Genomic DNA, 6,685 nt, shown 5'->3' with positions numbered 1-6,685 from the left:
TTCCTGGAGCTGTTGTCCTGCTGTGCACGCAAGCTGCCCCACATGGTGCTGTTGCCTCCCACTCTCTCTTCCTATGAGCTGCCGAATGAGTCTCTTTCCCCTTGGGTATGGAAGTCACTTTGGCTACCACAGTCTTCCCTGGGAAGAGCTCTCGGCTGCAGGGTTACATCTTATTTAGCATTTCTTGCAAAACGGGAATTGTCTCTCTTTCCATGGTTCGTAATGAGTCTTTCTTTGGGCTGCCAGCTCCCAAATAATGACATGGAGACTTCTTATTAAGTATGAAAACTTGGCCTTAGCTTAGGCTTGTTCCCAACTAGCTCTTAAAACTTAAATGAATCCATTTATATTAACCTACAAACTGCCACATGGCTCGATACCCTTTCTCAATACAATGTATGTCCAACTTGCTCCATGTCTTGCTGGCGAATCTCCACCTCTCAGAATCTTCCCCTGAGTTCCCATCTCTGCCCAGAAGTCCCACCTATCCTCTCCTGCCTAGCTATTGGCCATTCAGCTCCTTATCAAACCAATCAGAAGGTGCCTTGGCAGAGACACATCTTCACAGTGTACAAAAAGATTATCCCACAACATTGGTTCTCCTCTTGCTCAAATAAACTCTGGGGAGATTCACAGGGTCCCTGGGACAGAGTTCTGGACCTTCTAAGGGGGCCATCTGTGGACATCCCTGGAATTCTGTTCTCAGGAAGCCTGGATGGTGTCTCCAGAGACAAGAGTGTCTATTGTCCATGTAGGATGAAGAAACAAATCTGGCAGTAGAATCCTTCAGTCTCCCCACTCCTCTCATTGTGTGAACTGGAGTTCTCTGACAAAGGCCACATCTGTGTTAAATAGTCTACAAGGCTGATTAACTGATTAGGACTCCTGTGACTGTAGTGAGTTGGAATGCTGCAAATCTAGGACCAAACTATCCTGAGCTATGTTGAGCTCCTGTGTGGCCATTCATTGCCCATCCACGTGTCTGATCCAGTAAGTATCCTTGTAAGTATCAGATGAAGCAATTTGAGATGCAGTAAATGCAACAGACTGCTCATTTCTACCAACTTAAAGGCTAAGAACGCCGTCAGAAAGCATCTGAGGCTTGTAGTGGAGATTTCCTCGCTGAAACCACGAGTTCCCACCCACGGATCTGCAACGTGCCTTTCTTTTGTTCTGTAATTATAAAAACTTGACGAAACTCTTGCCGCTTTCAGACATGGCATTTGGAGGTAACCATCGCTCCTATTTGTCTCCAGAATAAACGTTGTCTATTCCCCTAGGAGTAAGAGCTGGGCCCTTGCAAGGGTGAATTCCGGAATGAACAGAGGGATAAGGAACACTGCTGTGTGGTGGGGTTTCCTTTCTCTCCAGGCAGGTGAGGCTGGGAGGCAGCTCCAGGCTTTGGATTTTAGACATGTGTTTGCATCATCATGGAGGTCAAATACAAAGCTTTGTAACAGAAAAGAAATATCACCGTAGAGGAAAGCCGCGGACGAGACCTTTCACACCCAGCAGATGGGAACAAAGCTGGCGTTGATGGTCTCCCTTAAAGAGGCTTAGAAGAGGCAGTCATTTTCTTTTTCAGAGGTAAAGACAGCTACTCTCTGCAGTCAGGGCTGGGAATCGGCTCCTGGCAATTCCGTTTCAATAGACTTCCTCCTCCTCTTTGCCTGAGTTGTTGACGGTCTCTGAACATCTGTCTTCCTGACGATGGCCTCTCATTGGAGAGTCTTGTCTCTGAATAGAATGGTACCAAAGTCATCCAGGGAAAAGCTGCCCTGGGTTCGGCAGACATAAGCCTGCTGGCGGTAGCAGTGTTTGGACGGCCGCTATCTTGCCTCTGCAGGAAGCAGGGTAGCTCTGAAAAATGCAAAGTCAGCTGAGTTGGTGTAGCGCTGAGAGGCGCTTATGAAGCTTTGCCATTCAGCGCTGGCTCCTTCAATGAAATGATTTCCAGAATTCTCACATTTCAGATGCCCAAAGGAGAGGGAAGAAAGCCTGAGCTGAAAAGGAAAGAAAAAAACACCCCCCCCCCCCAAACCCCAATCACTTTTCAAAAACAGTGAAAAGAAACAGCAGCTTTGAACTGCTGTAGTGGGTACAAAGAGAATGTCCCTGCAGATAAGGCCAGTCTACTGTGGGGACCCTTGTCACCTGACCTGGATGGCCTTAAAGTTGTCCTTAGACTAAACTTCCTTCCTTCCTTCCTTCCTTCCTTCCTTCCTTCCTTCCTTCCTTCTACCCTTCCTTCCTTCCTTCCTTCCTTCCTTCCTTCCTTCCTTCCTTCCTTCCTTCCTTCCTTCTTTTGTCAATATACATTTTTTTTTTTTTTTTTTTGGTTTTTTTCGAGACAGGGTTTCTCTGTGTAGCTTTGCGCCTTTCCTGGAACTCGCTTTGGAGACCAGGCTGGCCTCGAACTCACAGAGATCCGCCTGGCTCTGCCTCCCGAGTGCTGGGATTAAAGGCGTGCGCCACCACCGCCCGGCGTCAATATACATTTTAATTTATTGAGCAGAAAACACATTAGAAATAGTACTGATCTAGGAAAAGTAGGGCGTCTTTGAATTTGGTAGAGGCCTTCCTTCTCACTTCAGGTAGGTTTTATGTTGGGGGTCGGGGTGCCAGATACCCATAGTCAACACAAACTTCCACCACGTCAGGGGCCTCCAGGCTCTTGTTCTGTGAATTTGAAAAATGAAAGCCATGGATTATAGTGAGGGAGTTTCAGATGGGGTACCACTGAGCTGCTAGTCTGGGGGCCTGGGGGCTAATGGCAGGAATTGGGGTGAAGCATGGAAGACGGTCAGTGCAGTTGGCCCACCCAGCTGTCAGTCATGTCCTCAAGTGTAGCTTCTAGGTGGGGTAATAGGTGACAGAGGACAGGAAGCAGCACTTTCTTCTGGCATTGTGGCCTCCAGGAGGGATTCTCAGAAGCGCCACTGCGTGGTCTCTGCCCTACATGACCGGTTTTTATCTTCTGTTCTCATCGCTGTGCATTTGTAACAGAACAGTGCTTCTGCATTGGGCCTCTCAGGAGGGAATGGTTCTGTGGCATTTCCCTGAGAAAGGCATGGCTCACTGGAAGGAGGCTCTGCCGAGCCGAGTGCTGAGGAGCCTGGGCTCTGGGTTCCATGTGACAGGACTTGTTCTCACCTCTGTGACTTGGTGTGTGACATTATGCCAGGTGGCAATGTCTCTCAGTGCCCTGGTTTCCTCACCTGTCAATCTGGAGCTAAAAGACAGGACAGATTGTTTCCAGGATTGTAGACTTGCGTGTAAGACACTGAGTGTAGTGAGAACCTCTGCAGATCTTTCATCATTATAGCGTGACCTTAACCAACCAGGTATGACCTTAACCAATCATGTATGACCTTAATCAACAAAGTGGGACCTTAACCAACCAAGTATGATCTCAACCACCCAAGTGTGACCTTAACCAACCAAGTATAACCTCAACCATGCAAGCGTGATCTCAACCAAACAAGTACAACCAACCTCAATTACTCAAGTATGACCTTAACCACCCAAGTGTGACCTTAACCAACCATGTAGGACCTTAACCAACCAAGTATGATCTTAACTAACCAAGTAAACTTAGAGAAGAAACACAGTAACTAAGAAAACAGTTCTTTTGATTTCATACTTCCTTACGCTGTTCCAATCATTTAACTAAACACTTCTTTTATTTAGAAACTTTAATCAGCTAAGGAATCTCTACTTCCAGCAATTAAGGGAAACAACCAGATGGCAACATGGATGGAAAATTTTGTCTATAAATAATGCTTCAATAAAACCAGGGCCACTTTATAGTTAAAATTTAGCATCAAATGACCCATTTAAAAAATAGCAAGTAAACCCTCAAGCAAGCATGTCTTATGCCTAAACCCTTCTCCCATGTCCTTTAAATTTGATTGGCTTAAATATATGGGGGTATTACAGCCTTTTATGGGTGGAGATAAAACAAAAAAACAAAACAAAACAGCTGGCATCAAGTTCTGGTCAGGGTGACTTGCCTTTACTTCGGAAAGTTTAAAGTGAAAAACGCAGAGCTAAGAAAGTACCAGAAAACAGCAGCAGGTGGCTTCAGTGGGGGCGAGGCAGGACCTCAGGAGGACAGGAATCCTGGGAGTTAATTCAGGATGCTTTGCTCTGAGCTTGTCAAAGGCTTTTGAGGAAATGAAGGAAAGAGCCCTGGAGCGCCTGGAAGAACAAGACCATCCTTGGGAGGGTTGACTTGAGAAAGAGAAGTATTTAGGGGCGGGAAGAAGTCAAAGGTGCCAAGGGAAATAGATGCAACCTCTGTGAGAGGTGCTGGGGATGCTGATTTTCCCATGTAAGGAGAAGGATGGAGTCATCTTGCTGTGAATTGTGGTACAGGTGTGTGTGTGTGTGTGTGTGTGTGTGTGTGTGTGTGTGTGTGTGTGTGTGTGTGTGAGAGAGAGAGAGAGAGAGAGAGAGAGAGAGAGAGAGATGATACACGAGTCTTAGAAGGTTTTATTAATAAAAACAAACCTGGAGCTGGGTATTGGGGTGAACGCTGAAAGATCAGAGAAGCAGAAAAAGCCACAGCCACCTCACCTCGCCAATTCCTTAGCTGATCCTGTTTCCTCAGACTGGAAGCCTCTCAGTCCTTATCCAGAATGAATCGCAGCTGAACTGTTGCTCAAAAGCCTAAAAGCTTAACCAGGCTCTAAGTTCCTGCTCCTCACGCCTTATATACCTTTCTGCTTTCTGCCATCACTTCTTGGGTATTGGTGAAATTATTAAGGCCACTCCACATAGTTAAAAGGGAGGTTTGTTTTGTGGGGTAACTTACAAGTGAAGGGATAGGTTACAGGGTTTGGGAAAGGTGTAGCGCAGTCTGGCGGTGTTCTCTGGAGAACTCTGCTCGGTCTACCTCCAGCGTCCAGGGTCCAGGAACCAAGAGAGCCAGATCTCGGATCTTCTGGGTCCTCTCTTGGCCCCACCTTGTAGGCATGACAGTTACTGAAGCCTCAATGGGGGTTGGAACTTCCAGATCAGAGCTGGAATGGCTACCCACTACACCTGGGATTAAAGGTGTGTGTCACCATGCCTGGCTATTTCCAGTGTGGCCTTGAACTCACAAATATTCGGATGAATCTCTGCCTCCCAAGTGATAGGATTAAAGGCGTGTGTGCCACCATTTTCTGGCCTCTATATCTAGTGGCTGTTCTGTTCTTTGACCCCAGATAAGCTTATTAGGGTGCACAATATTTGGGGGAACACAATATCACCACAGAGAGTTGCACACACATGTACATGGAAGCCAACAGTTAACCTTGGGTGTCATTCCTCAGGAGTCCCTCCCTCCCTCCTTCCTTCCCTCCCTCCCTCCCTCCCCCCCACCTCTCTTTCTTTCTGTCTCTCCTCTGTGTGAATGCACACAGGCATGGTACATGAAGGTCAGAGGCCAACTTGCAGGAATTGATTCTCACTTCCCACCACAGGGGCTCTGGGGATTAAGCTCAGGTCATCAGTCTTGGCAGTCAGCCTCATTATCCACAGGGACATCTTGCTAATCACCTCCCTAACCCAACCTCATTTTCAAGATAGGTCACTTGCAGGGACTCTAGGCTCAGTCCTTAGGCTAGGCTGGCAAACTAACAGTCCCAAGGACCAATCTGTTTCTGCTTCCCCAGGGAAGCAAGTTCAGGACTACAAGCTTGTCCTACCAAGCCTGGCTTTTCACATGGGTTCAGGGGATTAAATTCAGTGCACAGCAAGTGCTTGAACAGCTCCCATTTCCTTAGTGTCTGTGGCAGGTCCCAGAGGCCCCCCAAATCTAGTCTTGCATAGAGTAGCAGAATTTGTCTTTTATTTCTTCCTTTTCTCAATCCCACAGTCTAGACAAGGAAAGGGGGATAAGTAGGCCCTGACCACACAGACAAGGACAGTGTTGAGGAGGCTTTCTTAAAGTATGGATGTCTTTGCTTTATGTATAGTTCCTGATTTAATGATCCTGGAGTGGGGTCTGAGAATTTGAACGATTAATAAGTCTTTGGGTGGTGCTCAGTCTGGCTCAAGGATCATAGTGGGTGGGAGAGCAAAGGAGAAGGAGCCTGAATCCTTGGTGGTGCCCTTAACACCCTGTGTCACCTCTGGTCACCCCCAGTTTAAGCAAGAGTGCCTTAGCAGGTTAGGGGTACTCAGCCGGGCTGGAGGACGTGGGAATGCCTATGTAGCTGGTGCTCAAGTTCAACATGGGTGACTCTTATTTGGAAAAATAATAAAACAAAGGTGATTGCTGGTTTAAGGTAGTCATGTTTTTGAAGGGTGTGTCGCTGGTTGGCAGTGGTCTGAGAACATTCTTTCCACACCAACCCCGGAGCTTGTGTCTTGCCTTGGGAAAATGGAGACATTCTTATGCCCTCATGTTCTCATCTGTTAAGTGAGGCACGTGATTCCAGTGTCATATGTAGAAGAGTATTTGGGGACTTATCACCAGAATTCTAATCTTTGCAGAGTGCTTGCTAGGTTCCACAGGTACTATGAACGTTACATGTATCATACCATTTATCTTTCTACAGGTCCTTCAGTGAAGGACTGCTATTATTTATATTTCTTCAGGGGAAGAAATTGAGGCTTGGAAGGTGTGCTGGTTAGTTTTTCTGTCACCTTGATACAAGTTAGGGTCGTCTGGGAAGAAGGAATTCCAATTGAAAAA

General features: G+C 46.8%; 1 pseudogene; it reads right to left on the bottom strand.

Moving 5' to 3' along the window:
- The window catches only part of LOC128116065 (phosphomannomutase 1-like), a 7,578-nt pseudogene extending 2,046 nt beyond the window's left edge, over positions 1–5,532 (bottom strand).
- Positions 5,533–6,685: the final 1,153 nt, after the last annotated feature.

The sequence above is a fragment of the Peromyscus californicus genome, unplaced genomic scaffold (assembly GCF_007827085.1).
Source record: "Peromyscus californicus insignis strain IS unplaced genomic scaffold, ASM782708v3 Scaffold_1__1_contigs__length_55948999, whole genome shotgun sequence".
Taxonomy (NCBI): Eukaryota; Metazoa; Chordata; class Mammalia; order Rodentia; family Cricetidae; genus Peromyscus; species Peromyscus californicus.
Note: the sequence above shows the minus strand (reverse complement) of the source record. Positions and strands in the feature narration are given on the sequence as shown.